Source organism: Passer domesticus, chromosome 3 (genome assembly GCF_036417665.1).
Source record: "Passer domesticus isolate bPasDom1 chromosome 3, bPasDom1.hap1, whole genome shotgun sequence".
Taxonomy (NCBI): Eukaryota; Metazoa; Chordata; class Aves; order Passeriformes; family Passeridae; genus Passer; species Passer domesticus.
In genome coordinates this window covers 84,605,846-84,626,021 of record NC_087476.1, presented here as the reverse complement: position 1 = coordinate 84,626,021, position 20,176 = coordinate 84,605,846, and positions in this window count along the sequence as shown.

Genomic DNA, 20,176 nt, shown 5'->3' with positions numbered 1-20,176 from the left:
TGTTGTGCGGCTTCCTTCTTGGCCTCCTAGAAGGTGCCGCGCTCTGCGTCTCTTGCTTGCCAATATGTTGCCATGTTCCTCTTATTGTTTTTTTTGTTTTGCTTTGTTTTTACGATGTTTTGGCGGGTTTTTGGAATGTTTTGATGGTGTTTTAGAATGTTTTGTTTTCTCTTGTGTTGTTTTTATTGTGTTGGCAGGTTTTGGAATGTTTGGATTCCTTTTGGCGGGTTTTCAAATATTTTGGCGGGTATTTGGAATGGTTTGGTTTGCTTTCATTTGTTTTGATTATGTTTTGGCAAGTTATTGAAAGTTTTGATCACTTCTGACTGGTTTTCTAGTCTTTTGGCATCTTTTCAGAATGTTTTGATCAGTTTTGGCAGGTTCTAAACTATTTTGTCAGGTTTCTGGAATGTTTTGGTTGGTTTTGATTTGTTTTGATTATGTTTTGGCCGGATTTCGGAATATTTTGGCTGGTTTTTGGAATGTTTTGGCTGGCTTTGATTTGTTTTTATGATGTTTTGCCAAGTTTTTTGAAAGTTTTGATCAGTTCTGACTGGTTTTATAACATTTTGGCATATTTTCAGAATGTTTTGATCAGTTTTGCGGGTGCAAATTATTTTGGCGGGTTTTCGGAATATTTTGGTTGGTTTTGATTTGTTTTTATGAAGTTTTGGCGGGTTTTTGGTATTTTTTTTTGGGTTTTAGAATGTTTAGTATTCTCTTGTGTTGTATTTATTGTGTTGGCAGGTTTTGGAATGTTTGGATTCCTTTTGGCGGGTTTTCAAATATTTTGGCGGGTATTTGGAATGTTTTGGCGGGTATTCGGAATGTTTTGATTTGTTTTGACGGGTTTTGAAATATTTTGGCGGGTTTTCGGAACGTTTTGATTTGTTTTGATTTGTTTTGATTCTGTTTAGCCCAGTTTTTGGTGTGTTTGGATTAGCTTTGGTGGACTTTATCATGTTTTGGCAGGTTTTTCGAATGTGTTGATCACTTCTGTCTGGTTCTCTGTTTTGGCGGGTTTGAAAATATTTTTGGATTAGTTTTGGCGGGTTTTCAAATATTTTGGCTCTTTGCGCAGAGATGACGGTGGCGGTTGCGGTGCGCTCCGGGGCGCTCCTTCTGCGGAAAGACGCCTGGCAGCCGCACGTGGGACAGCTCCGCGTCTCCGTATTCTGCATTTCTTGCCTTCTGCATCTCAGCAAAATGCTTTGCCACTAGGTCTAGCAAGGAGAAGCTGTGCCAGCTGAGTAGATGTAGCCCGGCCCGCCCTTTGAAGTTGACAAGTTCTTGGCATCTCAGAGCCTCAAGGGAAGAGCAAGGTTATGGATGGTAGGCTGGGGCAGAACTAGCAGCAAGCAGAGCAAAGTTGTCCAAGAATACCTTCCATTGGAATGCTAATGGCAACTGAAGAGGCAGGCCAGTGGCAAGCCACTATCTTCTAGCAGTTTGAAAGGTGCAGACACAGTGCAGGTGTTGTGCGGCTTCCTTCTTGGCCTCCTAGAAGGTGCCGCGCTCTGCGTCTCTTGCTTGCCAATATGTTGCCGTGTTCCTCTTATTGTTTTTTTTTGTTTTGCTTTGTTTTTACGATGTTTTGGCGGGTTTTTGGAATGTTTTGATGGTGTTTTAGAATGTTTTGTTTTCTCTTGTGTTGTTTTTATTGTGTTGGCAGGTTTTGGAATGTTTGGATTCCTTTTGGCGGGTGTTCAAATATTTTGGCGGGTATTTGGAATGTTTTGGTTTGCTTTCATTTGTTTTGATTATGTTTTGGCAAGTTATTGAATGTTTTGATCACTTCTGACTGGTTTTCTAGTATTTTGGCATCTTTTCAGAATGTTTTGATCCGTTTTGGCAGGTTCTACACTATTTTGTCGGGTTTCTGGAATGTTTTGGTTGGTTTTGATTTGTTTTTATGATATTTTGTCAAGTTATTGAATGTTTTGATCACTTCTGACTGGTTTTCTAATGTTTTGGCATCTTTTCAGAATGTTTTGATCCGTTTTGGCAGGTTCTAAACTATTTTGTCGGGTTTCTGGAATGTTTTGGTTGGTTTTGATTAGTTTTTATGGTGTTTTGCCAAGTTTTTTGAATGTTTTGATCAGTTCTGGCCGGTTTTCTAATGTTTTGGTATCTTTTCAGAATGTTTTGATCAGTTTTGCGGGTGCAAATTATTTTGGCGGGTTTTCGGAATATTTCAGTTGGTTTTGATTTGTTTTTATGAAGTTTTGGCGGGTTTTCGGTATGTTTTGGTTGGGTTTTAGAATGTTTAGTATTCTCTTATGTTGTTTTTATGGTGTTGGCAGGTTTTGGAATGTTTGGATTCCTTTTGGCGGGTTTTCAAATATTTTGGCGGGTATTTGGAATGGTTTGGTTTGCTTTCATTTGTTTTGATTATGTTTTGGCAAGTTATTGAAAGTTTTGATCACTTCTGACTGGTTTTCTAGGATTTTGGCATCTTTTCAGAATGTTTTGATCAGTTTTGGCAGGTTCTAAACTATTTTGTCGGGTTTCTGGAATGTTTTGGTTGGTTTTGATTTGTTTTTATTATGTTTTGGCCAGATTTCGGAATATTTTGGCTGGTTTTTGGAATGTTTTGGCTGGCTTTGATTTGTTTTTATGATGTTTTGCCAAGTTTTCAGAATGTTTTGATCAGTTTTGCGGGTGCAAATTATTTTGGCGGGTTTTCGGAATATTTTGGTTGGTTTTGATTTGATTTTATGAAGTTTTGGCGGGTTTTCGGTATGTTTTTTTTGGGTTTTAGAATGTTTAGTATTCTCTTGTGTTGTATTTATTGTGTTGGCAGGTTTTGGAATGTTTGGATTCCTTTTGGCGGGTTTTCAAATATTTTGGCGGGTATTCGGAATGTTTTGGCGGGTATTCGGAATGTTTTGATTTGTTTTGACGGGTTTTGAAATATTTTGGCGGGTTTTCGGAACGTTTTGATTTGTTTTGATTTGTTTTGATTCTGTTTAGCCCAGTTTTTGGTGTGTTTGGATTAGCTTTGGTGGACTTTATCATGTTTTGGCAGGTTTTTCGAATGTTTTGATCACTTCTGTCTGGTTCTCTGTTTTGGCGGGTTTGAAAATATTTTTGGATTAGTTTTGGCGGGTTTTCAAATATTTTGGCTCTTTGCGCAGAGATGACGGTGGCGGTTGCGGTGCGCTCCGGGGCGCTCCTTCTGCGGAAAGACGCCTGGCAGCGGCACGTGGGACAGCTCCGCGTCTCCGTATTCTGCATTTCTTGCCTTCTGCATCTCAGCAAAATGCTTTGCCACTAGGTCTAGCAAGGAGAAACTGTGCCAGCTGAGTAGATGTAGCCCGGCCCGCCCTTTGAAGTTGACAAGTTCTTGGCATCTCAGAGCCTCAAGGGAAGAGCAAGGTTATGGATGGTAGGCTGGGGCAGAACTAGCAGCAAGCAGAGCAAAGTTGTCCAAGAATACCTTCCATTGGAATGCTAATGGCAACTGAAGAGGCAGGCCAGTGGCAAGCCACTATCTTCTAGCAGTTTGAAAGGTGCAGACACAGTGCAGGTGTTGTGCGGCTTCCTTCTTGGCCTCCTAGAAGGTGCCGCGCTCTGCGTCTCTTGCTTGCCAATATGTTGCCATGTTCCTCTTATTGTTTTTTTTGTTTTGCTTTGTTTTTACGATGTTTTGGCGGGTTTTTGGAATGTTTTGATGGTGTTTTAGAATGTTTTGTTTTCTCTTGTGTTGTTTTTATTGTGTTGGCAGGTTTTGGAATGTTTGGATTCCTTTTGGCGGGTTTTCAAATATTTTGGCGGGTATTTGGAATGGTTTGGTTTGCTTTCATTTGTTTTGATTATGTTTTGGCAAGTTATTGAAAGTTTTGATCACTTCTGACTGGTTTTCTAGTCTTTTGGCATCTTTTCAGAATGTTTTGATCAGTTTTGGCAGGTTCTAAACTATTTTGTCAGGTTTCTGGAATGTTTTGGTTGGTTTTGATTTGTTTTGATTATGTTTTGGCCGGATTTCGGAATATTTTGGCTGGTTTTTGGAATGTTTTGGCTGGCTTTGATTTGTTTTTATGATGTTTTGCCAAGTTTTTTGAAAGTTTTGATCAGTTCTGACTGGTTTTATAACATTTTGGCATATTTTCAGAATGTTTTGATCAGTTTTGCGGGTGCAAATTATTTTGGCGGGTTTTCGGAATATTTTGGTTGGTTTTGATTTGTTTTTATGAAGTTTTGGCGGGTTTTTGGTATTTTTTTTTGGGTTTTAGAATGTTTAGTATTCTCTTGTGTTGTATTTATTGTGTTGGCAGGTTTTGGAATGTTTGGATTCCTTTTGGCGGGTTTTCAAATATTTTGGCGGGTATTTGGAATGTTTTGGCGGGTATTCGGAATGTTTTGATTTGTTTTGACGGGTTTTGAAATATTTTGGCGGGTTTTCGGAACGTTTTGATTTGTTTTGATTTGTTTTGATTATGTTTAGCCCAGTTTTTGGTGTGTTTGGATTAGCTTTGGTGGACTTTATCATGTTTTGGCAGGTTTTTCGAATGTGTTGATCACTTCTGTCTGGTTCTCTGTTTTGGCGGGTTTGAAAATATTTTTGGATTAGTTTTGGCGGGTTTTCAAATATTTTGGCTCTTTGCGCAGAGATGACGGTGGCGGTTGCGGTGCGCTCCGGGGCGCTCCTTCTGCGGAAAGACGCCTGGCAGCCGCACGTGGGACAGCTCCGCGTCTCCGTATTCTGCATTTCTTGCCTTCTGCATCTCAGCAAAATGCTTTGCCACTAGGTCTAGCAAGGAGAAGCTGTGCCAGCTGAGTAGATGTAGCCCGGCCCGCCCTTTGAAGTTGACAAGTTCTTGGCATCTCAGAGCCTCAAGGGAAGAGCAAGGTTATGGATGGTAGGCTGGGGCAGAACTAGCAGCAAGCAGAGCAAAGTTGTCCAAGAATACCTTCCATTGGAATGCTAATGGCAACTGAAGAGGCAGGCCAGTGGCAAGCCACTATCTTCTAGCAGTTTGAAAGGTGCAGACACAGTGCAGGTGTTGTGCGGCTTCCTTCTTGGCCTCCTAGAAGGTGCCGCGCTCTGCGTCTCTTGCTTGCCAATATGTTGCCGTGTTCCTCTTATTGTTTTTTTTTGTTTTGCTTTGTTTTTACGATGTTTTGGCGGGTTTTTGGAATGTTTTGATGGTGTTTTAGAATGTTTAGTATTCTCTTATGTTGTTTTTATGGTGTTGGCAGGTTTTGGAATGTTTGGATTCCTTTTGGCGGGTTTTCAAATATTTTGGCGGGTATTTGGAATGTTTTGGTTTGCTTTCATTTGTTTTGATTATGTTTTGGCAAGTTATTGAATGTTTTGATCACTTCTGACTGGTTTTCTAGGATTTTGGCATCTTTTCAGAATGTTTTGATCAGTTTTGGCAGGTTCTAAACTATTTTGTCGGGTTTCTGGAATGTTTTGGTTGGTTTTGATTTGTTTTTATTATGTTTTGGCCAGATTTCGGAATATTTTGGCTGGTTTTTGGAATGTTTTGGCTGGCTTTGATTTGTTTTTATGATGTTTTGCCAAGTTTTTTGAAAGTTTTGATCAGTTCTGGCTGGTTTTCTAATGTTTTGGCATATTTTCAGAATGTTTTGATCAGTTTTGCGGGTGCAAATTATTTTGGCGGGTTTTCGGAATATTTTGGTTGGTTTTGATTTGATTTTATGAAGTTTTGGCGGGTTTTCGGTATGTTTTTTTTGGGTTTTAGAATGTTTAGTATTCTCTTGTGTTGTATTTATTGTGTTGGCAGGTTTTGGAATGTTTGGATTCCTTTTGGCGGGTTTTCAAATATTTTGGCGGGTATTCGGAATGTTTTGGCGGGTATTCGGAATGTTTTGATTTGTTTTGACGGGTTTTGAAATATTTTGGCGGGTTTTCGGAACGTTTTGATTTGTTTTGATTTGTTTTGATTCTGTTTAGCCCAGTTTTTGGTGTGTTTGGATTAGCTTTGGTGGACTTTATCATGTTTTGGCAGGTTTTTCGAATGTTTTGATCACTTCTGTCTGGTTCTCTGTTTTGGCGGGTTTGAAAATATTTTTGGATTAGTTTTGGCGGGTTTTCAAATATTTTGGCTCTTTGCGCAGAGATGACGGTGGCGGTTGCGGTGCGCTCCGGGGCGCTCCTTCTGCGGAAAGACGCCTGGCAGCGGCACGTGGGACAGCTCCGCGTCTCCGTATTCTGCATTTCTTGCCTTCTGCATCTCAGCAAAATGCTTTGCCACTAGGTCTAGCAAGGAGAAACTGTGCCAGCTGAGTAGATGTAGCCCGGCCCGCCCTTTGAAGTTGACAAGTTCTTGGCATCTCAGAGCCTCAAGGGAAGAGCAAGGTTATGGATGGTAGGCTGGGGCAGAACTAGCAGCAAGCAGAGCAAAGTTGTCCAAGAATACCTTCCATTGGAATGCTAATGGCAACTGAAGAGGCAGGCCAGTGGCAAGCCACTATCTTCTAGCAGTTTGAAAGGTGCAGACACAGTGCAGGTGTTGTGCGGCTTCCTTCTTGGCCTCCTAGAAGGTGCCGCGCTCTGCGTCTCTTGCTTGCCAATATGTTGCCATGTTCCTCTTATTGTTTTTTTTGTTTTGCTTTGTTTTTACGATGTTTTGGCGGGTTTTTGGAATGTTTTGATGGTGTTTTAGAATGTTTTGTTTTCTCTTGTGTTGTTTTTATTGTGTTGGCAGGTTTTGGAATGTTTGGATTCCTTTTGGCGGGTTTTCAAATATTTTGGCGGGTATTTGGAATGTTTTGGTTTGCTTTCATTTGTTTTGATTATGTTTTGGCAAGTTATTGAATGTTTTGATCACTTCTGACTGGTTTTCTAGGATTTTGGCATCTTTTCAGAATGTTTTGATCAGTTTTGGCAGGTTCTAAACTATTTTGTCGGGTTTCTGGAATGTTTTGGTTGGTTTTGATTTGTTTTGATTATGTTTTGGCCGGATTTCGGAATATTTTGGCTGGTTTTTGGAATGTTTTGGCTGGCTTTGATTTGTTTTTATGATGTTTTGCCAAGTTTTTTGAATGTTTTGATCAGTTCTGGCTGGTTTTCTAATGTTTTGGCATATTTTCAGAATGTTTTGATCAGTTTTGCGGGTGCAAATTATTTTGGCGGGTTTTCGGAATATTTTGGTTGGTTTTGATTTGATTTTATGAAGTTTTGGCGGGTTTTCGGTATGTTTTTTTTGGGTTTTAGAATGTTTAGTATTCTCTTGTGTTGTATTTATTGTGTTGGCAGGTTTTGGAATGTTTGGATTCCTTTTGGCGGGTTTTCAAATATTTTGGCGGGTATTCGGAATGTTTTGGCGGGTATTCGGAATGTTTTGATTTGTTTTGACGGGTTTTGAAATATTTTGGCGGGTTTTCGGAACGTTTTGATTTGTTTTGATTTGTTTTGATTCTGTTTAGCCCAGTTTTTGGTGTGTTTGGATTAGCTTTGGTGGACTTTATCATGTTTTGGCAGGTTTTTCGAATGTTTTGATCACTTCTGTCTGGTTCTCTGTTTTGGCGGGTTTGAAAATATTTTTGGATTAGTTTTGGCGGGTTTTCAAATATTTTGGCTCTTTGCGCAGAGATGACGGTGGCGGTTGCGGTGCGCTCCGGGGCGCTCCTTCTGCGGAAAGACGCCTGGCAGCGGCACGTGGGACAGCTCCGCGTCTCCGTATTCTGCATTTCTTGCCTTCTGCATCTCAGCAAAATGCTTTGCCACTAGGTCTAGCAAGGAGAAACTGTGCCAGCTGAGTAGATGTAGCCCGGCCCGCCCTTTGAAGTTGACAAGTTCTTGGCATCTCAGAGCCTCAAGGGAAGAGCAAGGTTATGGATGGTAGGCTGGGGCAGAACTAGCAGCAAGCAGAGCAAAGTTGTCCAAGAATACCTTCCATTGGAATGCTAATGGCAACTGAAGAGGCAGGCCAGTGGCAAGCCACTATCTTCTAGCAGTTTGAAAGGTGCAGACACAGTGCAGGTGTTGTGCGGCTTCCTTCTTGGCCTCCTAGAAGGTGCCGCGCTCTGCGTCTCTTGCTTGCCAATATGTTGCCATGTTCCTCTTATTGTTTTTTTTGTTTTGCTTTGTTTTTACGATGTTTTGGCGGGTTTTTGGAATGTTTTGATGGTGTTTTAGAATGTTTTGTTTTCTCTTGTGTTGTTTTTATTGTGTTGGCAGGTTTTGGAATGTTTGGATTCCTTTTGGCGGGTTTTCAAATATTTTGGCGGGTATTTGGAATGGTTTGGTTTGCTTTCATTTGTTTTGATTATGTTTTGGCAAGTTATTGAAAGTTTTGATCACTTCTGACTGGTTTTCTAGTCTTTTGGCATCTTTTCAGAATGTTTTGATCAGTTTTGGCAGGTTCTAAACTATTTTGTCAGGTTTCTGGAATGTTTTGGTTGGTTTTGATTTGTTTTGATTATGTTTTGGCCGGATTTCGGAATATTTTGGCTGGTTTTTGGAATGTTTTGGCTGGCTTTGATTTGTTTTTATGATGTTTTGCCAAGTTTTTTGAAAGTTTTGATCAGTTCTGACTGGTTTTATAACATTTTGGCATATTTTCAGAATGTTTTGATCAGTTTTGCGGGTGCAAATTATTTTGGCGGGTTTTCGGAATATTTTGGTTGGTTTTGATTTGTTTTTATGAAGTTTTGGCGGGTTTTTGGTATTTTTTTTTTGGGTTTTAGAATGTTTAGTATTCTCTTGTGTTGTATTTATTGTGTTGGCAGGTTTTGGAATGTTTGGATTCCTTTTGGCGGGTTTTCAAATATTTTGGCGGGTATTTGGAATGTTTTGGCGGGTATTCGGAATGTTTTGATTTGTTTTGACGGGTTTTGAAATATTTTGGCGGGTTTTCGGAACGTTTTGATTTGTTTTGATTTGTTTTGATTATGTTTAGCCCAGTTTTTGGTGTGTTTGGATTAGCTTTGGTGGACTTTATCATGTTTTGGCAGGTTTTTCGAATGTGTTGATCACTTCTGTCTGGTTCTCTGTTTTGGCGGGTTTGAAAATATTTTTGGATTAGTTTTGGCGGGTTTTCAAATATTTTGGCTCTTTGCGCAGAGATGACGGTGGCGGTTGCGGTGCGCTCCGGGGCGCTCCTTCTGCGGAAAGACGCCTGGCAGCCGCACGTGGGACAGCTCCGCGTCTCCGTATTCTGCATTTCTTGCCTTCTGCATCTCAGCAAAATGCTTTGCCACTAGGTCTAGCAAGGAGAAGCTGTGCCAGCTGAGTAGATGTAGCCCGGCCCGCCCTTTGAAGTTGACAAGTTCTTGGCATCTCAGAGCCTCAAGGGAAGAGCAAGGTTATGGATGGTAGGCTGGGGCAGAACTAGCAGCAAGCAGAGCAAAGTTGTCCAAGAATACCTTCCATTGGAATGCTAATGGCAACTGAAGAGGCAGGCCAGTGGCAAGCCACTATCTTCTAGCAGTTTGAAAGGTGCAGACACAGTGCAGGTGTTGTGCGGCTTCCTTCTTGGCCTCCTAGAAGGTGCCGCGCTCTGCGTCTCTTGCTTGCCAATATGTTGCCGTGTTCCTCTTATTGTTTTTTTTTGTTTTGCTTTGTTTTTACGATGTTTTGGCGGGTTTTTGGAATGTTTTGATGGTGTTTTAGAATGTTTTGTTTTCTCTTGTGTTGTTTTTATTGTGTTGGCAGGTTTTGGAATGTTTGGATTCCTTTTGGCGGGTTTTCAAATATTTTGGCGGGTATTTGGAATGTTTTGGTTTGCTTTCATTTGTTTTGATTATGTTTTGGCAAGTTATTGAATGTTTTGATCACTTCTGACTGGTTTTCTAGGATTTTGGCATCTTTTCAGAATGTTTTGATCCGTTTTGGCAGGTTCTAAACTATTTTGTCGGGTTTCTGGAATGTTTTGGTTGGTTTTGATTTGTTTTTATGATATTTTGTCAAGTTATTGAATGTTTTGATCACTTCTGACTGGTTTTCTAATGTTTTGGCATCTTTTCAGAATGTTTTGATCCGTTTTGGCAGGTTCTAAACTATTTTGTCGGGTTTCTGGAATGTTTTGGTTGGTTTTGATTAGTTTTTATGGTGTTTTGCCAAGTTTTTTGAATGTTTTGATCAGTTCTGGCCGGTTTTCTAATGTTTTGGTATCTTTTCAGAATGTTTTGATCAGTTTTGCGGGTGCAAATTATTTTGGCGGGTTTTCGGAATATTTCAGTTGGTTTTGATTTGTTTTTATGAAGTTTTGGCGGGTTTTCGGTATGTTTTGGTTGGGTTTTAGAATGTTTAGTATTCTCTTATGTTGTTTTTATGGTGTTGGCAGGTTTTGGAATGTTTGGATTCCTTTTGGCGGGTTTTCAAATATTTTGGCGGGTATTTGGAATGGTTTGGTTTGCTTTCATTTGTTTTGATTATGTTTTGGCAAGTTATTGAAAGTTTTGATCACTTCTGACTGGTTTTCTAGGATTTTGGCATCTTTTCAGAATGTTTTGATCAGTTTTGGCAGGTTCTAAACTATTTTGTCGGGTTTCTGGAATGTTTTGGTTGGTTTTGATTTGTTTTTATTATGTTTTGGCCTGATTTCGGAATATTTTGGCTGGTTTTTGGAATGTTTTGGCTGGCTTTGATTTGTTTTTATGATGTTTTGCCAAGTTTTTTGAATGTTTTGATCAGTTCTGGCTGGTTTTCTAATGTTTTGGCATATTTTCAGAATGTTTTGATCAGTTTTGCGGGTGCAAATTATTTTGGCGGGTTTTCGGAATATTTTGGTTGGTTTTGATTTGATTTTATGAAGTTTTGGCGGGTTTTCGGTATGTTTTTTTTGGGTTTTAGAATGTTTAGTATTCTCTTGTGTTGTATTTATTGTGTTGGCAGGTTTTGGAATGTTTGGATTCCTTTTGGCGGGTTTTCAAATATTTTGGCGGGTATTCGGAATGTTTTGGCGGGTATTCGGAATGTTTTGATTTGTTTTGACGGGTTTTGAAATATTTTGGCGGGTTTTCGGAACGTTTTGATTTGTTTTGATTTGTTTTGATTCTGTTTAGCCCAGTTTTTGGTGTGTTTGGATTAGCTTTGGTGGACTTTATCATGTTTTGGCAGGTTTTTCGAATGTTTTGATCACTTCTGTCTGGTTCTCTGTTTTGGCGGGTTTGAAAATATTTTTGGATTAGTTTTGGCGGGTTTTCAAATATTTTGGCTCTTTGCGCAGAGATGACGGTGGCGGTTGCGGTGCGCTCCGGGGCGCTCCTTCTGCGGAAAGACGCCTGGCAGCGGCACGTGGGACAGCTCCGCGTCTCCGTATTCTGCATTTCTTGCCTTCTGCATCTCAGCAAAATGCTTTGCCACTAGGTCTAGCAAGGAGAAACTGTGCCAGCTGAGTAGATGTAGCCCGGCCCGCCCTTTGAAGTTGACAAGTTCTTGGCATCTCAGAGCCTCAAGGGAAGAGCAAGGTTATGGATGGTAGGCTGGGGCAGAACTAGCAGCAAGCAGAGCAAAGTTGTCCAAGAATACCTTCCATTGGAATGCTAATGGCAACTGAAGAGGCAGGCCAGTGGCAAGCCACTATCTTCTAGCAGTTTGAAAGGTGCAGACACAGTGCAGGTGTTGTGCGGCTTCCTTCTTGGCCTCCTAGAAGGTGCCGCGCTCTGCGTCTCTTGCTTGCCAATATGTTGCCATGTTCCTCTTATTGTTTTTTTTGTTTTGCTTTGTTTTTACGATGTTTTGGCGGGTTTTTGGAATGTTTTGATGGTGTTTTAGAATGTTTTGTTTTCTCTTGTGTTGTTTTTATTGTGTTGGCAGGTTTTGGAATGTTTGGATTCCTTTTGGCGGGTTTTCAAATATTTTGGCGGGTATTTGGAATGGTTTGGTTTGCTTTCATTTGTTTTGATTATGTTTTGGCAAGTTATTGAAAGTTTTGATCACTTCTGACTGGTTTTCTAGTCTTTTGGCATCTTTTCAGAATGTTTTGATCAGTTTTGGCAGGTTCTAAACTATTTTGTCAGGTTTCTGGAATGTTTTGGTTGGTTTTGATTTGTTTTGATTATGTTTTGGCCGGATTTCGGAATATTTTGGCTGGTTTTTGGAATGTTTTGGCTGGCTTTGATTTGTTTTTATGATGTTTTGCCAAGTTTTTTGAAAGTTTTGATCAGTTCTGACTGGTTTTATAACATTTTGGCATATTTTCAGAATGTTTTGATCAGTTTTGCGGGTGCAAATTATTTTGGCGGGTTTTCGGAATATTTTGGTTGGTTTTGATTTGTTTTTATGAAGTTTTGGCGGGTTTTTGGTATTTTTTTTTGGGTTTTAGAATGTTTAGTATTCTCTTGTGTTGTATTTATTGTGTTGGCAGGTTTTGGAATGTTTGGATTCCTTTTGGCGGGTTTTAAAATATTTTGGCGGGTATTTGGAATGTTTTGGCGGGTATTCGGAATGTTTTGATTTGTTTTGACGAGTTTTGAAATATTTTGGCGGGTTTTCGGAACGTTTTGATTTGTTTTGATTTGTTTTGATTATGTTTAGCCCAGTTTTTGGTGTGTTTGGATTAGCTTTGGTGGACTTTATCATGTTTTGGCAGGTTTTTCGAATGTGTTGATCACTTCTGTCTGGTTCTCTGTTTTGGCGGGTTTGAAAATATTTTTGGATTAGTTTTGGCGGGTTTTCAAATATTTTGGCTCTTTGCGCAGAGATGACGGTGGCGGTTGCGGTGCGCTCCGGGGCGCTCCTTCTGCGGAAAGACGCCTGGCAGCCGCACGTGGGACAGCTCCGCGTCTCCGTATTCTGCATTTCTTGCCTTCTGCATCTCAGCAAAATGCTTTGCCACTAGGTCTAGCAAGGAGAAGCTGTGCCAGCTGAGTAGATGTAGCCCGGCCCGCCCTTTGAAGTTGACAAGTTCTTGGCATCTCAGAGCCTCAAGGGAAGAGCAAGGTTATGGATGGTAGGCTGGGGCAGAACTAGCAGCAAGCAGAGCAAAGTTGTCCAAGAATACCTTCCATTGGAATGCTAATGGCAACTGAAGAGGCAGGCCAGTGGCAAGCCACTATCTTCTAGCAGTTTGAAAGGTGCAGACACAGTGCAGGTGTTGTGCGGCTTCCTTCTTGGCCTCCTAGAAGGTGCCGCGCTCTGCGTCTCTTGCTTGCCAATATGTTGCCGTGTTCCTCTTATTGTTTTTTTTTGTTTTGCTTTGTTTTTACGATGTTTTGGCGGGTTTTTGGAATGTTTTGATGGTGTTTTAGAATGTTTAGTATTCTCTTATGTTGTTTTTATGGTGTTGGCAGGTTTTGGAATGTTTGGATTCCTTTTGGCGGGTTTTCAAATATTTTGGCGGGTATTTGGAATGTTTTGGTTTGCTTTCATTTGTTTTGATTATGTTTTGGCAAGTTATTGAATGTTTTGATCACTTCTGACTGGTTTTCTAGGATTTTGGCATCTTTTCAGAATGTTTTGATCAGTTTTGGCAGGTTCTAAACTATTTTGTCGGGTTTCTGGAATGTTTTGGTTGGTTTTGATTTGTTTTTATTATGTTTTGGCCAGATTTCGGAATATTTTGGCTGGTTTTTGGAATGTTTTGGCTGGCTTTGATTTGTTTTTATGATGTTTTGCCAAGTTTTTTGAATGTTTTGATCAGTTCTGGCTGGTTTTCTAATGTTTTGGCATATTTTCAGAATGTTTTGATCAGTTTTGCGGGTGCAAATTATTTTGGCGGGTTTTCGGAATATTTTGGTTGGTTTTGATTTGATTTTATGAAGTTTTGGCGGGTTTTCGGTATGTTTTTTTTGGGTTTTAGAATGTTTAGTATTCTCTTGTGTTGTATTTATTGTGTTGGCAGGTTTTGGAATGTTTGGATTCCTTTTGGCGGGTTTTCAAATATTTTGGCGGGTATTCGGAATGTTTTGGCGGGTATTCGGAATGTTTTGATTTGTTTTGACGGGTTTTGAAATATTTTGGCGGGTTTTCGGAACGTTTTGATTTGTTTTGATTTGTTTTGATTCTGTTTAGCCCAGTTTTTGGTGTGTTTGGATTAGCTTTGGTGGACTTTATCATGTTTTGGCAGGTTTTTCGAATGTTTTGATCACTTCTGTCTGGTTCTCTGTTTTGGCGGGTTTGAAAATATTTTTGGATTAGTTTTGGCGGGTTTTCAAATATTTTGGCTCTTTGCGCAGAGATGACGGTGGCGGTTGCGGTGCGCTCCGGGGCGCTCCTTCTGCGGAAAGACGCCTGGCAGCGGCACGTGGGACAGCTCCGCGTCTCCGTATTCTGCATTTCTTGCCTTCTGCATCTCAGCAAAATGCTTTGCCACTAGGTCTAGCAAGGAGAAACTGTGCCAGCTGAGTAGATGTAGCCCGGCCCGCCCTTTGAAGTTGACAAGTTCTTGGCATCTCAGAGCCTCAAGGGAAGAGCAAGGTTATGGATGGTAGGCTGGGGCAGAACTAGCAGCAAGCAGAGCAAAGTTGTCCAAGAATACCTTCCATTGGAATGCTAATGGCAACTGAAGAGGCAGGCCAGTGGCAAGCCACTATCTTCTAGCAGTTTGAAAGGTGCAGACACAGTGCAGGTGTTGTGCGGCTTCCTTCTTGGCCTCCTAGAAGGTGCCGCGCTCTGCGTCTCTTGCTTGCCAATATGTTGCCATGTTCCTCTTATTGTTTTTTTTGTTTTGCTTTGTTTTTACGATGTTTTGGCGGGTTTTTGGAATGTTTTGATGGTGTTTTAGAATGTTTTGTTTTCTCTTGTGTTGTTTTTATTGTGTTGGCCGGTTTTGGAATGTTTGGATTCCTTTTGGCGGGTTTTCAAATATTTTGGCGGGTATTTGGAATGGTTTGGTTTGCTTTCATTTGTTTTGATTATGTTTTGGCAAGTTATTGAAAGTTTTGATCACTTCTGACTGGTTTTCTAGTCTTTTGGCATCTTTTCAGAATGTTTTGATCAGTTTTGGCAGGTTCTAAACTATTTTGTCAGGTTTCTGGAATGTTTTGGTTGGTTTTGATTTGTTTTGATTATGTTTTGGCCGGATTTCGGAATATTTTGGCTGGTTTTTGGAATGTTTTGGCTGGCTTTGATTTGTTTTTATGATGTTTTGCCAAGTTTTTTGAAAGTTTTGATCAGTTCTGACTGGTTTTATAACATTTTGGCATATTTTCAGAATGTTTTGATCAGTTTTGCGGGTGCAAATTATTTTGGCGGGTTTTCGGAATATTTTGGTTGGTTTTGATTTGTTTTTATGAAGTTTTGGCGGGTTTTTGGTATTTTTTTTTGGGTTTTAGAATGTTTAGTATTCTCTTGTGTTGTATTTATTGTGTTGGCAGGTTTTGGAATGTTTGGATTCCTTTTGGCGGGTTTTCAAATATTTTGGCGGGTATTTGGAATGTTTTGGCGGGTATTCGGAATGTTTTGATTTGTTTTGACGGGTTTTGAAATATTTTGGCGGGTTTTCGGAACGTTTTGATTTGTTTTGATTTGTTTTGATTATGTTTAGCCCAGTTTTTGGTGTGTTTGGATTAGCTTTGGTGGACTTTATCATGTTTTGGCAGGTTTTTCGAATGTGTTGATCACTTCTGTCTGGTTCTCTGTTTTGGCGGGTTTGAAAATATTTTTGGATTAGTTTTGGCGGGTTTTCAAATATTTTGGCTCTTTGCGCAGAGATGACGGTGGCGGTTGCGGTGCGCTCCGGGGCGCTCCTTCTGCGGAAAGACGCCTGGCAGCGGCACGTGGGACAGCTCCGCGTCTCCGTATTCTGCATTTCTTGCCTTCTGCATCTCAGCAAAATGCTTTGCCAGTAGGTCTAGCAAGGAGAAGCTGTGCCAGCTGAGTAGATGTAGCCCGGCCCGCCCTTTGAAGTTGACAAGTTCTTGGCATCTCAGAGCCTCAAGGGAAGAGCAAGGTTATGGATGGTAGGCTGGGGCAGAACTAGCAGCAAGCAGAGCAAAGTTGTCCAAGAATACCTTCCATTGGAATGCTAATGGCAACTGAAGAGGCAGGCCAGTGGCAAGCCACTATCTTCTAGCAGTTTGAAAGGTGCAGACACAGTGCAGGTGTTGTGCGGCTTCCTTCTTGGCCTCCTAGAAGGTGCCGCGCTCTGCGTCTCTTGCTTGCCAATATGTTGCCGTGTTCCTCTTATTGTTTTTTTTTGTTTTGCTTTGTTTTTACGATGTTTTGGCGGGTTTTTGGAATGTTTTGATGGTGTTTTAGAATGTTTAGTATTCTCTTATGTTGTTTTTATGGTGTTGGCAGGTTTTGGAATGTTTGGATTCCTTTTGGCGGGTTTTCAAATATTTTGGCGGGTATTTGGAATGTTTTGGTTTGCTTTCATTTGTTTTGATTATGTTTTGGCAAGTTATTGAATGTTTTGATCACTTCTGACTGGTTTTCTAGGATTTTGGCATCTTTTCAGAATGTTTTGATCAGTTTTGGCAGGTTCTAAACTATTTTGTCGGGTTTCTGGAATGTTTTGGTTGGTTTTGATTTGTTTTTATTATGTTTTGGCCAGATTTCGGAATATTTTGGCTGGTTTTTGGAATGTTTTGGCTGGCTTTGATTTGTTTTTATGATGTTTTGCCAAGTTTTTTGAATGTTTTGATCAGTTCTGGCTGGTTTTCTAATGTTTTGGCATATTTTCAGAATGTTTTGATCAGTTTTGCGGGTGCAAATTATTTTGGCGGGTTTTCGGAATATTTTGGTTGGTTTTGATTTGATTTTATGAAGTTTTGGCGGGTTTTCGGTATGTTTTTTTTGGGTTTTAGAATGTTTAGTATTCTCTTGTGTTGTATTTATTGTGTTGGCAGGTTTTGGAATGTTTGGATTCCTTTTGGCGGGTTTTCAAATATTTTGGCGGGTATTCGGAATGTTTTGGCGGGTATTCGGAATGTTTTGATTTGTTTTGACGGGTTTTGAAATATTTTGGCGGGTTTTCGGAACGTTTTGATTTGTTTTGATTTGTTTTGATTCTGTTTAGCCCAGTTTTTGGTGTGTTTGGATTAGCTTTGGTGGACTTTATCATGTTTTGGCAGGTTTTTCGAATGTTTTGATCACTTCTGTCTGGTTCTCTGTTTTGGCGGGTTTGAAAATATTTTTGGATTAGTTTTGGCGGGTTTTCAAATATTTTGGCTCTTTGCGCAGAGATGACGGTGGCGGTTGCGGTGCGCTCCGGGGCGCTCCTTCTGCGGAAAGACGCCTGGCAGCGGCACGTGGGACAGCTCCGCGTCTCCGTATTCTGCATTTCTTGCCTTCTGCATCTCAGCAAAATGCTTTGCCACTAGGTCTAGCAAGGAGAAACTGTGACAGCTGAGTAGATGTAGCCCGGCCCGCCCTTTGAAGTTGACAAGTTCTTGGCATCTCAGAGCCTCAAGGGAAGAGCAAGGTTATGGATGGTAGGCTGGGGCAGAACTAGCAGCAAGCAGAGCAAAGTTGTCCAAGAATACCTTCCATTGGAATGCTAATGGCAACTGAAGAGGCAGGCCAGTGGCAAGCCACTATCTTCTAGCAGTTTGAAAGGTGCAGACACAGTGCAGGTGTTGTGCGGCTTCCTTCTTGGCCTCCTAGAAGGTGCCGCGCTCTGCGTCTCTTGCTTGCCAATATGTTGCCATGTTCCTCTTATTGTTTTTTTTGTTTTGCTTTGTTTTTACGATGTTTTGGCGGGTTTTTGGAATGTTTTGATGGTGTTTTAGAATGTTTTGTTTTCTCTTGTGTTGTTTTTATTGTGTTGGCAGGTTTTGGAATGTTTGGATTCCTTTTGGCGGGTTTTCAAATATTTTGGCGGGTATTTGGAATGGTTTGGTTTGCTTTCATTTGTTTTGATTATGTTTTGGCAAGTTATTGAAAGTTTTGATCACTTCTGACTGGTTTTCTAGTCTTTTGGCATCTTTTCAGAATGTTTTGATCCGTTTTGGCAGGTTCTAAACTATTTTGTCAGGTTTCTGGAATGTTTTGGTTGGTTTTGATTTGTTTTGATTATGTTTTGGCCGGATTTCGGAATATTTTGGCTGGTTTTTGGAATGTTTTGGCTGGCTTTGATTTGTTTTTATGATGTTTTGCCAAGTTTTTTGAAAGTTTTGATCAGTTCTGACTGGTTTTATAACATTTTGGCATATTTTCAGAATGTTTTGATCAGTTTTGCGGGTGCAAATTATTTTGGCGGGTTTTCGGAATATTTTGGTTGGTTTTGATTTGTTTTTATGAAGTTTTGGCGGGTTTTTGGTATTTTTTTTTGGGTTTTAGAATGTTTAGTATTCTCTTGTGTTGTATTTATTGTGTTGGCAGGTTTTGGAATGTTTGGATTCCTTTTGGCGGGTTTTCAAATATTTTGGCGGGTATTTGGAATGTTTTGGCGGGTATTCGGAATGTTTTGATTTGTTTTGACGGGTTTTGAAATATTTTGGCGGGTTTTCGGAACGTTTTGATTTGTTTTGATTTGTTTTGATTATGTTTAGCCCAGTTTTTGGTGTGTTTGGATTAGCTTTGGTGGACTTTATCATGTTTTGGCAGGTTTTTCGAATGTGTTGATCACTTCTGTCTGGTTCTCTGTTTTGGCGGGTTTGAAAATATTTTTGGATTAGTTTTGGCGGGTTTTCAAATATTTTGGCTCTTTGCGCAGAGATGACGGTGGCGGTTGCGGTGCGCTCCGGGGCGCTCCTTCTGCGGAAAGACGCCTGGCAGCGGCACGTGGGACAGCTCCGCGTCTCCGTATTCTGCATTTCTTGCCTTCTGCATCTCAGCAAAATGCTTTGCCACTAGGTCTAGCAAGGAGAAACTGTGACAGCTGAGTAGATGTAGCCCGGCCCGCCCTTTGAAGTTGACAAGTTCTTGGCATCTCAGAGCCTCAAGGGAAGAGCAAGGTTATGGATGGTAGGCTGGGGCAGAACTAGCAGCAAGCAGAGCAAAGTTGTCCAAGAATACCTTCCATTGGAATGCTAATGGCAACTGAAGAGGCAGGCCAGTGGCAAGCCACTATCTTCTAGCAGTTTGAAAGGTGCAGACACAGTGCAGGTGTTGTGCGGCTTCCTTCTTGGCCTCCTAGAAGGTGCCGCGCTCTGCGTCTCTTGCTTGCCAATATGTTGCCATGTTCCTCTTATTGTTTTTTTTGTTTTGCTTTGTTTTTACGATGTTTTGGCGGGTTTTTGGAATGTTTTGATGGTGTTTTAGAATGTTTTGTTTTCTCTTGTGTTGTTTTTATTGTGTTGGCCGGTTTTGGAATGTTTGGATTCCTTTTGGCGGGTTTTCAAATATTTTGGCGGGTATTTGGAATGGTTTGGTTTGCTTTCATTTGTTTTGATTATGTTTTGGCAAGTTATTGAAAGTTTTGATCACTTCTGACTGGTTTTCTAGTCTTTTGGCATCTTTTCAGAATGTTTTGATCAGTTTTGGCAGGTTCTAAACTATTTTGTCAGGTTTCTGGAATGTTTTGGTTGGTTTTGATTTGTTTTGATTATGTTTTGGCCGGATTTCGGAATATTTTGGCTGGTTTTTGGAATGTTTTGGCTGGCTTTGATTTGTTTTTATGATGTTTTGCCAAGTTTTTTGAAAGTTTTGATCAGTTCTGACTGGTTTTATAACATTTTGGCATATTTTCAGAATGTTTTGATCAGTTTTGCGGGTGCAAATTATTTTGGCGGGTTTTCGGAATATTTTGGTTGGTTTTGATTTGTTTTTATGAAGTTTTGGCGGGTTTTTGGTATTTTTTTTTGGGTTTTAGAATGTTTAGTATTCTCTTGTGTTGTATTTATTGTGTTGGCAGGTTTTGGAATGTTTGGATTCCTTTTGGCGGGTTTTCAAATATTTTGGCGGGTATTTGGAATGTTTTGGCGGGTATTCGGAATGTTTTGATTTGTTTTGACGGGTTTTGAAATATTTTGGCGGGTTTTCGGAACGTTTTGATTTGTTTTGATTTTTTTGATTATGTTTAGCCCAGTTTTTGGTGTGTTTGGATTAGCTTTGGTGGACTTTATCATGTTTTGGCAGGTTTTTCGAATGTGTTGATCACTTCTGTCTGGTTCTCTGTTTTGGCGGGTTTGAAAATATTTTTGGATTAGTTTTGGCGGGTTTTCAAATATTTTGGCTCTTTGCGCAGAGATGACGGTGGCGGTTGCGGTGCGCTCCGGGGCGCTCCTTCTGCGGAAAGACGCCTGGCAGCGGCACGTGGGACAGCTCCGCGTCTCCGTATTCTGCATTTCTTGCCTTCTGCATCTCAGCAAAATGCTTTGCCAGTAGGTCTAGCAAGGAGAAGCTGTGCCAGCTGAGTAGATGTAGCCCGGC